This window comes from Enhydra lutris, unplaced genomic scaffold, assembly GCF_002288905.1.
Source record: "Enhydra lutris kenyoni isolate GAN:26980312 unplaced genomic scaffold, ASM228890v2 scaffoldscaffold45, whole genome shotgun sequence".
Lineage (NCBI taxonomy): Eukaryota > Metazoa > Chordata > Mammalia > Carnivora > Mustelidae > Enhydra > Enhydra lutris.
This window is the reverse complement of record NW_019154129.1, coordinates 11,282,002-11,300,126: the sequence shown is the minus strand read 5'-3', so window position 1 is coordinate 11,300,126 and position 18,125 is coordinate 11,282,002.

Here is an 18,125-nt window from a genome sequence, read left to right as displayed (position 1 = left end):
ACCAATGAAACTAGTGATTATGGGGTGAGGCTTGTAACATGGAGAATCCTATATGCTTACATCTTTGGGGTCACCAGGCTTAATTTTCATCTTCAAATTTCTGCTTTTTGATATGTCAGAGGTCCTGGGCATCTGTGGAAAAAGTAGCTGTCCTCATTATGGTGTGGATCCTCAACTCACACACATTCCTTTTTTATTCAGATGCAGTTGGAAGTCCTGGGCGCCTCACAGGAATGTCGTTCTTATCAGTTCAACCATATGGGTTCATTGAGTTTCTCTTACGTACCTGGTATTTTATTAGACATGGGTATGTCTTTATGGTAAATCTAATAACCACATTGAATTAGTACTTATTATGTGCCAGGATCTTTGCTTAAATATTTTTTCATTCGATTCTCACAACAGCCTGGTGAGATGGGCACTATTATTGTCTCCCCTTTACAGATGAGAAAACTGAGACTCAGAGAGTTTATGGAAATGGTCCTGCCAGATAGCAGAGGCAGGATTAAAAACATAGAGCCCCCTGATGCTGAAATCCCTGCTCTAAACCATCTAGCATAGTATACGAGGACAAATGCCGGATGCTCTTAGCCCCACGCAAACCAGAGAAGCATCCATTAGAAAGCACAAATTAGACCATCTTGCTGTCTTCTGTGGATTCCCTATTTATAGAGTGCCCAGTGGATGCTTTTTCTAACTTAAGCTAGAAGGTTTTCTTTGAAAGTTTCAATCTGCAACTTAAAAGCAAAGCGAGAGAAGAAAAGAGCTGGGAGTGCACTTCACCAAAAGCTGTTCTGAAATCTGAGAGCAAGGACACAGGAGGAGAAAGATTATCATCTTATTAGCGTAGGAGGATAAAGATGATCAGGCAGGGATGCTCCATTATTTATAGGAATCCAGCTCTTTTCTATACACTTCACTGAGGCATTTGATATATTTGTGCTGGAGATTAACACTGATGTTATTTTCTTTAATGTCTGTTTTTAGTGTATGCAATGCATGTTGGCATTCAGGAAATTCAGCCAGAGGAGAAAAACAATAGTATTAATTAGGAATGTCAGTCATGGGTGTTATGAAATTCAAAACTGCCAAGTTTCTGGAGCATTTAGTGGTAATTATAATAGACTGTGGAGACAAGCTGTTCTTCGTTTCCTATACAGAAATGCACAGTTTGATGGGCAAGTGATCAAAGTGCTCATGCAAACCCTTGTGAAAGAGTGTCTCTCTCTTGCCCTGTTATTTTTAGGACTCTATGCTTTTGCTAATTCAGAGCTGCCCATAGAGAGGAGACCATTGGTGAATATAAGTCCCCTTGTCTTTCATAATTTAAAATTGCTATTTAATTTTTTTCGATATCTCCACACAAGTTGGAGTATGTGGGGTCGGGGGGATGGGTTGGAGGGAGATGTAAATGATATTATCCACTAGCCTGGCAGTATATTCAGATTTAAATCACAGCCATAGTCTTTTTCTAGGTAAAGTCACACATTTAATCAATTTTCTCTCAAAGTGATGAATAATAAAAACCTATCCTCTGTTCTTTGGATAACCCAGTTAAATGGGTAAAGAGATTTGCATTTTTGAGAATTGGAATATAGGGGTTGCCACTTCCCTGGATTTTCTCAGGTTTCTGGTTAGAGGATTATGTTTCCTGATTTGTTTTGGGAGTATTCTTATCAGCCCAGGGGCATAGAATAGAATCATGGGGATACAAGAATTCTAATGCTGGTACCTTGATTTCTTATATTACCTTATGTGAGCCTTAGAATGGCCCCTTGAGACTGTCTAGGGAGATCCCAACCCACCCAATGAGGAGACTGAGTTGCAGAGATTAAGATAATCGCCCAAGGTTATTCAGATGCTGGGTATCTGGAGAGCTTCTAACTTTATGGTTGGTGTTGTCTGTACTTCACTTCACTGTTTCCTGCCTTTCCTGGACATGCCACTGGGCCTTTGCATGTGCTGTTTTCTATGTTTGTTATGCTGTACCTTTCTTGAATATGGCTTTAGGCACATCTCTTTCTTAATGGACAGGCACTTCTCTCTAGAAAGGACCTAACTTGTAGGTAATGGTTAAGTGTGTCACGTTCCCTATAAGACTAATATTTCACCTGATTCAAACAAAAACTATCAATCAGGGCTCAGAGTAAGTCCTGTTTTCCCAGGAAAGGGCACAGCAGCAACAGTTTCAGAATCATCCATCTCTGATTCTTTTTTCCTATAACCACCACCTCCATTAGCTGGAGATAATGATGTCAAGAGGAGAAAAGTCTACCTGTTGTTGGTTCACCTATAATTTCTGGGACTTACAAGAAGCCCAGCAAAATTCAGTGATAACTGATGGTCCTGGCCAGATGTAGAAATAAAGGAGGTATGAGTAGAGGTCCTTCGCTGTATGTGTGTCTCTGGGTTTTTATTTTAAATAATTAGTAGCAGGTCTTTCTTCATTCTGAACTTTTTCGGAAATAATTGGGGGGCCTGGGGTTGAGCCAGTAATTGCCGGGAGATGCGTTGCCCGTGGACAAGCCTCTACTCTAGGGCTGGTAAAGACACTGGAAATGCCCCCACCCCCTCCCAGCAGTTTGGAAGAATGTCTAGAGCATCTCTGCATTCTTTGGAAAAGCAGGGCACGTTTTCCTGCTGACACACACAAGCCTTATAATTTAGCATTAGAAAAGAAAAATGGTTTAGAACAAGAAAATATATTTAGAGCTCATTATTCAAGTAGGAGTCACAGAGAAGGGGCAAGGACGGAGCCAGTCAACAAGAAACAGCTCACATTACAGGGTCAGAAGGAAGCATGTGCCTGGCACTCAGAAGCCAGGCAGGAAACTGCTTCAAGGGTGACAGGGTCCATCTCAAGGTTGGGAATCAGTAAGAGAAGATGCCCTGGGTTGAGTAAATCTGTCCTGGAGACTTGATCTAGAACTGCTCCCTTGCCTGTCCTCTCCTCTCCCTGGCTCCTAGCAAAGGTTATTTCACAGTGAATTTCCATGTTCCAGCCCTAAGGAGGCCACCACTTGGCATCTAAATATTGCCGATGCTGTCATGGAGGCTGGAACTAGGTGTTCCATCAAATGGAAGGAGGACTGTGAGGCATCTGTTTTGATTGGGCAAAGTTTATGTCTGCCTTTGGGTGAAAGGCCACAGCTGCAGTTCCCCAACCCACCCCTTTAACCCTCATCCCATTTCAACTTGGATTTCTTTGCTTTCTCTTTAGCTACCTGCTGTGCCAACCTGTCAACCAACTGTCTCTACCCCTCACTCTTCTACTTTATATACATAAACATTACAACGTATGTCATGACCATCCCTGGCCATATTCTAGGACTTGCAGCCCTTTTCTGTGTTGCTGAAGGCTTGTTACTACGGCCTGTTCAGCATTTGGCTTGTGTAATCCGCTTCAACCTACAACTTTTCTCGTTCACATCAAGGCTGGTTACAGTAAAGAAGAAGGGATAAGAAAACCCCATGTCTCACAGTACATCCAGGGGGAAAGGAGAAGGAACTAATGCTTTCTGAAGACCTACTGTGTGCCAGGGATTGTGGTAGTTGCTTTGTAAACATTATCCATTGCAATTCAATTATTATTCCTTGTTTATCCATTGTGTGTCCAGTGCTCTTCTAGGAGGTGGTTATAGAGTGGAAGACAAGGAAGATATATTCAATTATCATAGTTCTTAGAGACTACAAGGGGGGCATGTAGTTACGAAGGAATTACAAGCATAATAGATGTTATACAAGGAGGAGCATAGGGTATAGTGAAAATCTTCATAATGAAAGGCAACTGGATTTAACCTAATTTAAGGGGCAGGGAAGGTGTTTCTGAGTAACTGATATTTATGCTAAGACTCAAAGAATGAACATGATTTCTCTCTCATGTAATCTCCATTTTTCTCTAAAATGGATATAATGCTCATATATACTTTGCAAGTGGGGGAACTGAGCTTTGTGACAGGAGGTACCGTATCCAGGTACAACTGGATAGTGATGGATCCAGGATTCAGTCTCAGGTTTGACTCCGGAAGATAGCTCTCTCCCATCAGATTCTGGTTCTTCTTGGGGCTTTATTAAAACACGTTGATGAAGGGATTTAGAAAGTGAAGGTAGGAGGGGGGCTTTCTGGCAATGCTCAGGTTCTCCTTGCGGAGAACTGGAAGCATCCCCTAAGTGTGCATGGAGCATCACGGAGGGGCACAAACATCGACTTCAGATTCAGATCTTGTTTGGTGACTCTTATAAGTCTTTGTAATTTCAAGGTTGGCAATTTCTCCATCCCTATGGTAAAAACTTTTTTGTACAAGTTCAAAGATATAATGTATGGCAGGTTATGGCACATGGCAGGTATTTGAAAGTAGCACACCTTTGGGTCGTAAGGAAGAGAGAGAGAGAGGAACAGCTCAGGAGGTTGTGTTTGTAAGAGGCCATTTATTGCAGTTGTTTCTGGGCTTTGGGCTAAATGTGTCTGTGCTGAAAAGATAGAAGCATCCCTTTGGGTTTTCAGCCAGGCGGCCACAGATGTGGACAATAGAGAACTCAGCTCACGTGCCCAATGGGAAGAAGACAATTGCTCCCCAAACACAGCTGCCTCCTTCTCAATTGGACCCAACTTTGCCAGATAATGGAAACATAGAAAACAAGGCACGGGAAAAACGAGCTGTTTATGTTTAAACATGGCAATCGAACCTCAACACTGAGCCTTCTTGGATGGCATCCGTGTGTCATCTCACAGCCTGTGTAGCTGTGGGGCCCAGCCTATGGATTTCCAAGACTGTGCTGCAGCCCATCTGTCAGGGAGAGATGGATGATTAATGGCATCTGTTCCAGATGTCCTCTCTCCTTGGGGATGGTGCATGTGGAAACTCTCTGCCTCCTTTTCACTTCTCTTCTAGCAGCTCCTGGAAGTTGCAGACATTGCTTGGAAGAAAAGAAGCGGGTACAGAGCTCTTGTTGAATGTGGTTTTAGGAGACATACTCCTGTTTCTGGGAACAACATCTTCTGTGCCTAGAGGCTCTGTGGGCTAAGCCTTGTCTACAGAGCAAGTCGGATGGAGATCATTGAAAGGATTAAGGCATCATACCTTTCTGTTCACCTTTCTAACTCGTCCGTCCATCCATCTGTCCATCCACCCTTCCAGCCAGCCATCCACTTATCAAGCCATCTAGCCATCTTTTATTTATTAAAATTACATTTATTGAACAATTGTGTATCTGTCACCATACGTTATACATATTTCACCTATAACTTAGGGAGCACTTCAGAGTTAAGGGGATGCTAGATCCAGACAGCCTGAATTAGAATCCTGAGTCTCCCTCTTACTAGTTATTTGGCCTTGAGCAAGCTACTCAACCTCTTGGGGATTCCATTTCCTGATGCGTAAAATTCAGATAAGAATATCAACTTACAGGGCTCCTGTGATGACTAAATGAGATTGTGCATGAAAGTGCCTATTATTAGACACATGGTAATGTTCTGTTAATGTTAGTATTATGACTTAAATCATTTTTTAATTTTAATTTTATTTTTATTGAGGTATAATTGACATATGACATGTTAGTCTCAGGTATACAACATAATGATCCAGTATATGTACATGTTGCAAAGTGATTGCCACAATAAGCCTAAAGTGTCCATTAATGGATAAATGGATAAAGAAAACGTGGTGTGTGTGTGCATGCACACACATATACACACACAGAGAGAGAGAAATACTATGCAACCATAAAAAAGAACAAAATCTTGCCATTTGCAGCAATGTGATTGGACCTTGAGGTTTTACACTAAGTGAAATAAGTAGAGAAAGACAAATACCGTGTGATCTCTTAACATCTGGAGTCTGTTGTTTTATTTTAATTCCAATAAAGTTAACATACCATGTTATATTAGTTTCAAGTGTACAATATAGTGATTGAGCAATTCCGTACATCACCCAGTGCCCATTACAAGTGCACTCCTTAATCCCCATCACCTATTTCACCCTTCCCCGCACCCACCTCCCCTCTGTAACCATCAGTTTGTTTCCTATAGTTAAGAATCTCTTTCCTGGTTTCTCTCTCTTTTTCCTTTGCTCATTTGTTTGGTTTTTTAAATTCCAGATATGAGTGAAATCATAAGGTATTTGTCTTTCGCTGACTTATTTTGCTTAGCATAACACTCTCTAGATCCATGCGCATCAATGCAAATGGTAAGATTTCGTTCTTTTTATGGCTGAATAATATTCCTCTGTGTGTGTGTGTGTGTGTGTGTGTGTGTGTGTGTGTGTAATGCTACCTGGCATTTGTGTGTGTTCATTCACAGATAGTTGGGCTTGTTCATTCACAGATAGTTGGGCTGTTCCGTTATTTGACTGTTGGAAATAATGCTGCGATAAACATAGAGGTGCATGTATCTCTTTGAATTAGTATTTTTGTATTTTTCTAAACATTTAATTTTTAAATAATCTCTACACCCAGTGCGGGGCTCAGACTTAAAACCCTGAGATCAAGAGTTGCATGCTCTACTGACTGAGCCAGAAAGGGACCCCAGTGTTTTTGTATTTTGGAGGTAAATCCCTAGTGCAAGTCCTGGATCATAGGGTAGTTCTATTTTTAATTTTCTGAGGATCCTGCCTGCTGTTTTCCACAGTAGCTGCACCAGTTTGCATTCCCACCAATAGTGTACAAGGGTTCCTTTTTCTCCACATCCTCTCCAACACTTGGTGTTATTTGTTTTTTTTGTTTTGTTTTGTTTTGTTTTTTGGCTGTTTTGACAGGTGTGAGGTGCTATCTCATTGCAGTTTTTATTTGCATTTCCCTGATGATGAATAATGCTGAACATCTTTTCTTGTGTCTTTTGGCCATCTGTCTGTCTTCTTTGGAGAAATATCTGTTCGTGTCTTCTGCCCACTTTTTAATTGGATTTTATGTTTTTCAGGTGTTGATTTGTGGAAGTTCTTTATATGTTTTGTATACTAACTCTTCATTGGATATATCATTTGCAAATATCTTCTCCCATTCCATAGGTTGCCTTTTAGTTTTGTGGATTGTTTCCTTTGCTGTGCAGAAACTTTATCTTGATGTCTCTTTCCCTCTCCTGGAAACTCTGTGTTGGCACGTGAGTGTGGGGCCAATTTAACGCTTCCTCCTGGGACATTGGTTCTGGAAGGAGAGACTGGAAAATTTTTTGATAGCACCAGCTAGTTAGTACCCTCCGAAGAGGGTGACGTCATCTATTCTGTGGTGTCATCTGGCTCTGAGTGACTGGTCATCTCTCTCTCTTTTTTTATTCAGATACAGTTAACATCATTGTTATATTAGTTTCAGGTACACAATATAATGATTCAGGAGTTCTATAAATTTCTCATTGCTCATCACAAGTGTACTCTTACTACCCTTTATCTAGTTAGCCCATTCCCCTACCTACCTTCCCTCAGGTAACCACCAGTTTGTTCTTTGTATCCAAGAGTCTGTGTTTTTTTTGGTGTCTTTTCTCCCCCTTGTTTGTTCATTTGTTTTATTTCTTGAGTTCCACATCTGAGTGAAATCATACAGTATTTGTCTTTTTCTAATGGCTTCTTTTACTTAGCATTGTACACTGTACCTCCGTCCATATTGTCCCAAATGGAAACATCACGTTCTTTTTATGGCTGAGTAATATTCTGTTGTGTGTATATGGCACCTCTTCTTTATCACAGTGGCTGGTCTTGTTCTTCGGCTTCCATAGCAATTTGGTGGACAGTTTAATATCTTTCTGAAGAGCTCATTTACTGAATAACCAAATTTCTGCCAGTTACTGTCATTTGTATCTAAGAACCCTGATCAATACAGGAAATGAAGAGGTATAAGTGTGTGCTGGGGTAGGAGTGTGGAGATGGGGATGGGGGAGTTATGATTATCTTCTTGACATTGTAAGTCCAGCAGTGCCCAATAGTCAAATAAGCCCAACTAGACCATCCTGTCCTGAATTATCACCTGGTTAATCATTGCTTACTTCTGGGTGCTTCAATTGCTTAGGAGCTCATTAGCTGCTGTGGTAGACATATGAGAACCTATACTAAGGTCTCTGCTCCTCCTCCAGTACTTCCTACTGCCCGTTTTCTTTAGAGAAATGTTACCTGGCATTGTCTGCATTTGTGTTCTCACAGCAAAGTGATGGTGATACATGCAGGGTTGTTAAATCCATTTTGGGTCAGCCCCCTGTTCCAGCACGATGGCAGCTGTTTCTCAACACCCTCTCTTCCTGTGCTCATTTGCAAACCCAGCTCACGAGTGAGGGTGGACAGATTCCTGGGAAAGAACGATGGCTTAATTAATGGTAATGCGAAGGATGTAGGTGCCTCGGTGATTGGGGCTCTGTGAATGCAGAAGTGGATGGAAGGCTGAGATGCAAAATAGGATAATTGAACAGTTAGCTGAACTGGAATTTAGCAGTTAATCACTTTTATGAAACCTGCATCTCAATTCATTACTCCATTTATGCCTTGTTGCAATACAGTGCTGTTCAGCTAATTGGTAAACAGGAGCCAGAGTATCCAGACAGGGCAAGGCTATCAAAGGTACCGTGGTATTTTCCATGAGTGCACATCTCCATTCAGTCCAGCTAGGAGTTGCCTGGTAGCTTCATGCTCTTTCCCAGAAAGAGAAGCTAAACAGCACTAAACAACGTAGTGAAGTCATGCTCCTACACCCCAGATAATGTTGCTGACCATCGGTTGTGTTCCTGAAGTTCTCTAGCCAGTTAATAACGCTAATGAACTTTTTAGTATGGTGAGTAAGACAGTAGGTTTTGGCAGGACAGCTCTCCATATGGGAGACAGGACTATATCACAGATTCCTAATGTATGACATTAGGCAAACTTAAATCCCTCCTCTGAACCTCCTTCCTCAGGTGTGTTGTAGTGAGGATTATGTGGAGTGCATTTCATCATGAAAGCAAAGTGTCTAGTACAGAGCCTGGTATTTAGTAAGTGTTCAGTGAATGCTAGGTCTTACTGTTATCTTTCACCTAGAAATCGTTTCTTGTTTTAAGAAAAGGAGGAATTAAAAAATCTCTGCCATGTGTTTATTGTATCAGACAAAAACTGAAGGCAAGATTAGAGTAAGAAGCTGATTGATTTAATAGAAGTTTATCAAGAAAAATTTTGAAAAAGAAAAGACTGGCTAGGAACGAAGGAAGGAGTGAAGGGCATATGTTTTGGATGAGAGGGTGAATACAGGACATCATCGAGAAACTTTTTATTGTTTGGGGTGGGATGTTTAATGAAAATAGGGCCTTAATCTGCTGGAGGGTTTTTGTTTTGTTTTGTTTGATAGAGGACTAAAGAAGCCCCATCTGAAAAAACAAAAACAAAAACAAAAACCTCATTTTGGAGTTGAGACCATTATACTCCAAAATCCTAGTGAATCTTCTCTTCCTATTTAATTTCAGAGCACCCCTTCTCTTTCCTAGGACCCAGACATGGAACTATGGGGAGCTAAGGTAGACACAAATCCAAGTGTAGGCCTCCACTGTATGTTTAGGTCATCTCAACAAATAAGCCTCTTGGAGGCATAAATTTGGCAATTATGTGTAGAGGTGGTAGGAATTATGGAGGTGGATGAGCGGAATAGTGCTGAGAAGGAAGAAAAAAGTCTGAGGACACAACCAAAATATCAACTCTTAGGGGTCATCAAAAGCATTGGGCTCTTGGGAAAAACATTTTGGAACTTTGAGAGAAGATGCTTATGTTAAGGTGATTCATTCATTCTCCCATTCAGCCATCATTTATGGAGAACCTGCTATGCCCCAGGTATAAACACTAGATATAGAGTAATGAACAGTGCATTCTAGGCTTGTATTTGTGGGATAATCAGAATATGATATCCATAACTATAAATAAGATAAAATTGAAATGTTTAAATACTGTTGAAGGAAATAAAGTAAAGTGATGATGAGGTGCTAAGGAGGGTATCTTAGATAAGCACAAAGACCTTTCTGACCAGGTAAGATTTGATCTGAAACATGTAGGATTAAAAAGATCCAAGCATGTAAAGAGCAGGTGGGATGTTCCAGGGAGTGTTATCAACATATGCAAAGGTCCTGAGGTAGAAATGAACATAAAAGTTCACTTGGCCGAAGAAGAGAGTTATAAATGATGTGAATGGATCTGGAGATGAAGGAAATTTGAAGGGTATGATAAGGAGTTTGAATATGGTCCTGTGTGCATTGGGATGCATTAACACATCTTCCCCTTGTTGGAATGCATGTGCACTGGGTCTAGAGGGCTGCGATATATTAACTCATGTAGGACACAGTCATAGTTTGGTTTCAGATTACTGTTTCATGTCAGGCACTGGGGTATATGACACTGAAAGCTATTAATGTAAATTAATGATTGCTCCTGCTGGCTTTGTTACGGTTTACTCCAATGAGGGATTAATAAATGCATCATGCCTTGCAAATTTGCATCCATTAAAAACCTTACCATCATGAGGCACCATTGATCCCCTTTGGGGGTCTAAGAATAAAAAAGAAAAACTACACAGCTGTTGCAACTAGTGTTCAATATAAACTGGTTAAAATGAGATAATCGATGGAAAAGCACTTTGAAAAAAGAGACTCACTCTGTCATTATCAGGTGGTGCAAGAGATAAGAAGGATGCGATTTGACAGTCACAGTCGCCATGCCCCTGGCACACACTTGCGGTGGAAGAGATTATCATGTGGTAATCCCTAACTCATGCCAGGAGCTTTCATAAATGTAATTACTTTTAATCCTGATAACACTGGGAGGGTATTATCCCCATTTTACAGATCATGCAACTGAGTTTCATAAGATAAATAATTACCCAAAGTCTCATGGCTAGGAATAGGAGGATCGTGTGTTTTTATCCAAGGTTGTCTTGGATAAAAACACACGAACTGTAACAACACTACGTTGAAAAAGAGGTGTCTAAATTCTTGGAAGCCACACATTGAGTTGATGGAAGCGTTTGAGAGGTTCCTGAATTTTTCCTCCCCAGAACTGACAACCAGATATGTGAAATATATTGTTGCTCTTTCTTTAAAAGTGGTAACTTCACATTTCAAAGATTGGCTGCCGACAAAATTTACCACTGGTGAAATATAGAGCCACACAATTCACAGATGTAGGCGTGACCCAGGCTCTGCCTTTTGCCGAAGCTGTGAATGTGGACAAATTATTTAACTTCTTTGGGACTCTGCTCATTCATTTATAAAATAGGGCTAATAGGAATGCTTACCTCTTCGGGTTGTTGTAAGGATTTACTGAGATAAAGCATTGAAATTGCTTAGCACTATGCCTGCTGTATAATAAGCTCTTACTAAAAGTCACCTATTATTTTCTCTTCCCTGAGGGATTTGAACAATATTAATATGGAGAAAGTAAATTTGTAGTTGGCAACTGCAGTGTTAGCCTCCATTTTGTTGGAAGAAGCAAGGAAATGATTGTTTTGATTTTGCTTAAGTCTAGAAAATATTACTGAAGTCTTAGATTCTTTGAACCTGAGTTTCTCAACTGTGGTTGCAAAGCTGAATCACTGGGAGAGCTTTTGAAATATACTAGGGGTCCCTTCTTAGAGATTCTGACTCAGTTGCTCTGGGTTGGAGCCGAGGCATCGATGCCTTGGAAAGCATCCTGGGGTGACTCCATTCCATTGGCTGCGGAGTTCAAAGGTCATGGGGTGCATCCGTCTTCCCCTGCAGACTTGACATACGTTGGTACAGTAGTCTATACCTTCCACATGACAACACTTGTCCCCTCTTTTATCACCACTATTACAGGGATGTGTGTGTATGTCTTTAGGATCAGCCTTGTGCAAACATGTAACTTCCTCTTGGTCCTCTCAAGTGTTCCAAGGAAGGACGCCTGTATACAAATGACCCTACTGCTTAGGGAAGTGACTTCCAGACGTGTTTTAAATGGGACACAAAGTTGGGAGTTATCCAGGCTGGTTTTTTTTTTTTTGTTTTTTTTTTAAGATTTTATTTATTTATTTGTCAGAGAGAGAGAGAGAGATCACAAGTAGGCCGAGAGGCAGGCAGAGGCAGAGGGAGAAGCAGGTTCCCTGCTGAGCAAGGAGCCCGATACGGGACTCGATCCCAGGACGCTGGGATCATGACCTGAGCCGAAGGCAGCCGCTCAACCAACTGAGCCACCCAGGCATCCCGTTATCCAGCCTGTTTAATCAGCTTCTTCCTCTGCAGGGAACTATTGAAGCTATCAAATTATATTTTGGGTATATTGCCTCAGACTATAATGAAGTGTGTCAAAATGAATGATTGGCTGCTATATCGGGGCCCTGTCCTGAGTTGTTTATATTTATTTATATCTTAAGGTTGCTTAGGAGTATTTGATTCCATGGGCTGTGATTCACATGAGTCTTTAAAATATTTTTATGTGATGCTGCACATGAGTTCCAGGCATCCATGAGCTCCAGAGCATGGGGGCAGTGACAGTTTATGTGATTTCTCAGGTACAGATAGACTGAGCCATTAATGAATGGGGGTGGGCAGCCAGCCTTATCCTTGGTTTTATTAGGATTTGTTGTAAAGTGTGTGTGATAGAAATCGTGGTGGTTCTCTCCCAGCTGAGATGAACAGGTCTCATAAGCAGACATGGAGATAGAAGAAAAGAAGTATGTATAGTGGTTGGTGTGGCTTTTTAGCTAGATCAGCGACAATTGGAACCAGGTGGGTTGGGTAACTCTGTACTGCAGCTCCAAGAGGTAGATATCAGCAGCCTATTAAGGACATCCCTGGCTTTTGGACTGGACACCCAGAAATTGATGCACTGCCTTTGGTTCTATTATGTTTTCAAACTTTAATTAAGTTTATACCTCTCCCACCTGGACCTCATAAATAGCCTCCAAGTAAGTCATTTGTCATGGAGGGGCGCTTATGAGTAGATTCATCTTCCAAACAACATTATTATTGCCCAAAGTCCTGCCTTAAATCCATCAACGCAATGCAAGCTTGAGTGCCCTACTCTATTTTGACATGTTATCCCAAGGGGTTATTTTCTGCTGGGCTAGTGGCTAATTCATTAAGTTATCACAAGGTGGAAGAATGCAGATACATTATTAGCTTTTAAAATGATGCAACTGGTGATTACAGAGAATTAAATTGAACTTCAATGTTTTTTTTTTTTTTCCATGTAAGTTAATCCATCCTCATTTGTGAAAGGGCATGCTCTTGGCCCAAGCTGAGGTCATCTCAGATTATATGTAAAGGCATCCCTGGGGTTGGAGGCAGGAATGAGGGGAGATGGTATCTTCCTCAAGGCCTGGGACTTGCACCCTACTTGAGGGACAAATTGGTAGAATCTAACAAATTTGTAAATGCACATTCCTAGGACATGGAAATTCCACATAATCCATATGCCTTAAACAGACTCTTCAAAGTGCACAAACAGTTGTGAACAAGGATGCTCACAGCAGCAGTGTTTGTAACGGCCGACGTTGGTAAATGACTTAAATGCCTATCAGTGGAGGCATGGATAAGGAAAGTGCAGTCTATTTATGTGACAGACTGTAATGCATCAGTTGAAATACAGATTTTTTTAAAATGTAATTTGGCACTTTGATTCCTTGTATCAAAATGGACAGGCTCAAACACAACTTTGAAGAAAGCAAGAGGAAGAAGCTATTTGTATGAATTCTTGACTCTGTATATAGAGCAGCACCGGATCTGGAATCCTATCAGGAGACCGAGCCCTGGTCAGTGGCTTCCTGGGAGGAGCTTTGGGTTGGGGAAAATAAGACGAGGCACCATGGCATTACCATTATTTGTATTGCTCTGTTAAGACCGGGAAGAAGTTATGACAAAATATAAATATTTGTATATTTGGATTGTAGGAATGAGTGTTTTCTCCATTTTTTTTTTTTTTTTTTTTTTTTTTGAAGTTTCCTAAGGAGGATAACAGGAGGGATTTCTGGGAACAGAAAGGGGAAGTGCCGTTGGAGCCAAACCTGGAGACTCCCAGGTGATGAGCCTCTCCCGCAGCCCCAGGGAAAGGTTCCAGCTTTGTCTCTGTGGGAAGCTATTGAGAGATGACTCAACAGTGGGTCTCCCTTCTCAACTTGTAATCATCCACTAAGGAATTTGGTCTTGATACATACCCAGTTTTCTCCTTCTAAGGGCAGCATGAGTTGATTTTTCTCCACATACAGATTTTCCAAAAGTACATAAGAAGATCCATTACTTTTAAAACGCCTATGACAGTAGAGGGAGGAGAGTATGTGTCAACCGAAGGTAAGATTCCAGTTTGATAAGCTCCCTGGACTTTTCTTTCTGCTTCCTTTTCTCCACTGGTACGTATTCCCCTTGGGAGGGGCATTTGAGTCCGAAAATGGCCAAGAAATAGAAAGTAGAGGCTTGTTCCTTCTGATGAGATGACAAGATTTTAGTCCCTAGTTTGAGAAATTCAAACCAGTGTTATTTTTGGCACAGGGACACTTACTCAGCATTCCTTCAGGCATGATGTGATTGTGACTTCAGTCACAAGCATGAGAATGGGAGTCACAAAGCCAGTACAGGATTTTAGCCTTTAGGGCAGGGTGGGGATTTTAGCCTTTAGGGCAAACTGGTGGGGCTACCAGTTGCCTTTACAGTTTTCACTGGTGTCTTGGGTGGGATGGGAGCCAGGGAGGCAGACTGGGTTGAGAATCCGAGAGTCTTCCAAGAGAAAAATCCACCATCCCAGTACTTTTCCATTCTCTCTTTGCTTTCAAACAAGTGGCGTCCGTCCTGTAGTGACCCTTGGAACACTAGTTCAAATTTATTTTCTAGAATGTCACAGGTTAGATATTAATTCAGCAGATATTTATTGACTCCTAACCACGTGATAGACTTTGAGCTGGTCACTCAGGTGCGAAGAAATAATGGTGCACAGAAAGATTATTCTCAAAATGCTCCCAGTACAGTAGGATGGATGGAAAATTGAAATTGTGATGCATGCTTAGTAGGAGTTGAGCAACATGTGCAAGAGCCCAAGACTAGAGACTGTGGTGCCTCCATGAAGCTTAGAGTGTTCAGCATGGTGGAGTGTTTGCAAAGGGAGACAGAGGTATATAGAATAGGCTGCCTGCAATCCCCTCCTCACTAATCTGATGTATGACCTTGGGTCAGTCATTTAACTTCTTAGGCCTCTCAGCTATATAACGGAATACTGGTAATTACCACCGAAGACTATCACAAGTATTAAAAGAGGCAGCATAAATAAAGAACCACTTTGAAAACTACATTCAGATGATTTGGTACCGTTACACAGATTGGGTAAATGGAACCAACATGAAAGATAGCCTTAAGTTTAAGTCTAAGACATTGGCTTCCCTGAAAGGCATGTTAGAGAAAATCACTGTGATGTCACTCAAATCAGTATCCCCCTAGGCTGGCAAGCTAGCCCAGTTTGCCTGGTTTGTCCCAGTTTTAGTACTGAAAGGTTTGTCACCCTGATCTCCCACTCGTGGCTCTACCTCAGAGTCTGAGATATCAGGTATCGATGGTCTCAATGTTGAGTGAACATTTTATATTTAAAAAAAATTAGTTTGGATTGTGAATGGCACCCTCCCCTAACAGCTTCAGAGACAAAGCCCTCTCTACTCTGTACGTTTACGGAAATGGACAGGATGTATCCTCGTTTTGTTTTTTGTTACCTAGACTCATAGTTGAAGCATTTTCTTCTCTTCCTCTGCAAGGGTCCAAGTTTTAGTGAAAAATACACTTTGAGAAATCAATACAAGATTTGATCCAACCAGGTCAAGCTCCCCAGCTGACCTAATCTTAATGCATTGTGAAAAGTATTTCTATTTATTAAACTCTTAGAGGTCTAAGCAAAAGCTGCAAGAAATGGTGTTTAGATATGAAAGAAAGGGAGCTTGGAAGGCTAAATTTAGATAACACCTGAGTCGCTTTGCGGCTAAGTAGAGTTTAATAGAGGTGCATCTCTGCAATCTTCATATGTGTTTGGCATGACAATTTATTTTGTTTGTCAGGAACGAATACTTAAGGAAGAAAAGCTTTTTGAATTGCAACACGTATTTCATATCAGTGAGAACCATTTTGATTTAAAGGCTACTCATTTTCCATAGCAAGGGATAATTTATGTTTGGTGCAAAGCTGGTTGCCCTTGCTTTGATGGGCAGAATTCTTTAATACATTTTGGCTTCTTACAACATGTATTCTGTGTGTGAGACTACAGAGAGGTGGTTCCTGCAGTTTCTAAATGCCCAAGGATATCCTTTGCTCTCCAGCTCTGAGATATTGCTGTTGATTGGCCCGAGCATGATCTGGTCTGCATGGATAACACTGAAGAGAAAGGGATTACCAACCCAGTGGCTTATGTGTAGTTAATGGGCTGCAGAATTGCAATGACTAAATTAAGGATCACCCAGGCAAAATGGAAAGTTTGTTGGAGAAATGTTAGGATGTTCCAGGTTACCTGAGGAAGTAGAGTGGAGCACCTGGGTCTCAAAGAAAACTCGACCTGGAGACTTAACCATTGCCAGGATCCTATTTTCCTATCTCTCATCTCTGCTTCTCTTGGTATGTGACGTGAAGTATCTCTTTGCGTAGACCAGCTATGGGGGTGAGGCCGCCATCTGTAGAGGCTCAAGCCTTGTAGTTCCATCTACCAAAAACGGACCCCATTTCTTCCTTTGATAGCCATTCAAAAAACTCAAAAGCAAGATTTTATTTGGACCATCTTGGGTCAGGTACCCAACTTTGAGTCAACACTCTATGGTCTAGAAGGCTTAGCTATGTGACGTAAACATGGCGCCTGAAGTCCCACTCCAGTGACCAGGTCACGCCCGAGAACTGGAATCGAAGAGCGGACAGTCATTCCAGGTAGTGCTGACTACAGGGTTCATTAGTGATTACTTATCTCAGCGCCATCACTTAAAATTTTAAGGCGTTGGGCACACCATATACCAGTTACCTATTGGTAATGTGGCTGTCATAATACCCACCTCACAGGGTTGTGATAAATAATTATAAATCCATAAGTAACATATATTTAGAGCATAGTACTGTATATAGTATAGGAAGCAATTGGCAAATGGCAGTTGTGGTTGTAATAGTGGTGAATTTGGTGATGGGGTTAAGGAGAGGGGAGAATAGCATTAGTTGGCTGTTAAAATTTCTGTGGAATCCTAAAGACTGGCATATAGGAAAGGTTGCACTAAGCTGAGTAGGGGGTCTTTTTTGGCACATCAGAATTGTCTCTTTTGGCCCTTATCACATTTCTCCTTGTCCTCTGCAAAGACCAGAGACCTATCAAGACAAAGATTTCTTGTGGAATTTTAATGTTATGCTCATATTCATTCATTCATTCACTCATTCTCCATTAAATATATTTGAACTCTTAGGTCTTGAGAATTTTTTTAGGGCAAGATATACAGTAGAGAACAGCACAGGCAAGGTCTGTTTCATCTTGCAGCAATCACTGTAGTGGGGGGTCCAGACAAACTAAAAGTGACAGGACACATCAATCAATTAACTGTGTATTATGGTAATGAGGAGGAAAATAAGCTGGATGATGTTGGAACAATGGAATAGGATGGTCAAGTGAGGTCTCTCTGAAGACATGACACTCTTACTCAGAGCTTAAGAAGCAGCAGCCCTGCAAAGAGCCAGAGGGAGATTGTTCCTGGCCCCTTAATGGGACAGTCATGCAAAACATTTGCAGAGGGTAAGACCTAGATGTGCTTGATGAAATGAAGGGAGAGCTGGACAGCAGTAAGGAAGGAGGAGGTCATTGAGGTCAACTCAGGTAAGATGGATTGTTTCTCCCTGAGAGTCTTAGTTCTCAATGGTGTCATCTGTTTAACCAGTTATAAGCATATGTTGAGCACAGCCATACTTAACTCCACCCACATGCACGTTTTTGTTATCATAGCATTGTCAATAACAATGAAATTCTTCTATATCACAGAGGGAATGTTCTCCTAACAGGAATACTCCTCAGTATAGAACTCCCAACAACGCATGATATTCTTTTTTTTTTTTTCTTTTTAAGATCTATTTATTTGAAAAAGAGTGAGAGAGGGAGAGAGAACACAGGGTGCTCTCACAGGGAAGGGCAGAGGGAGAAGCAGGCTCCCCACTGAGCAGGGAGTCCAGTGCAGGGCTACGTCCCAGGCCCCAA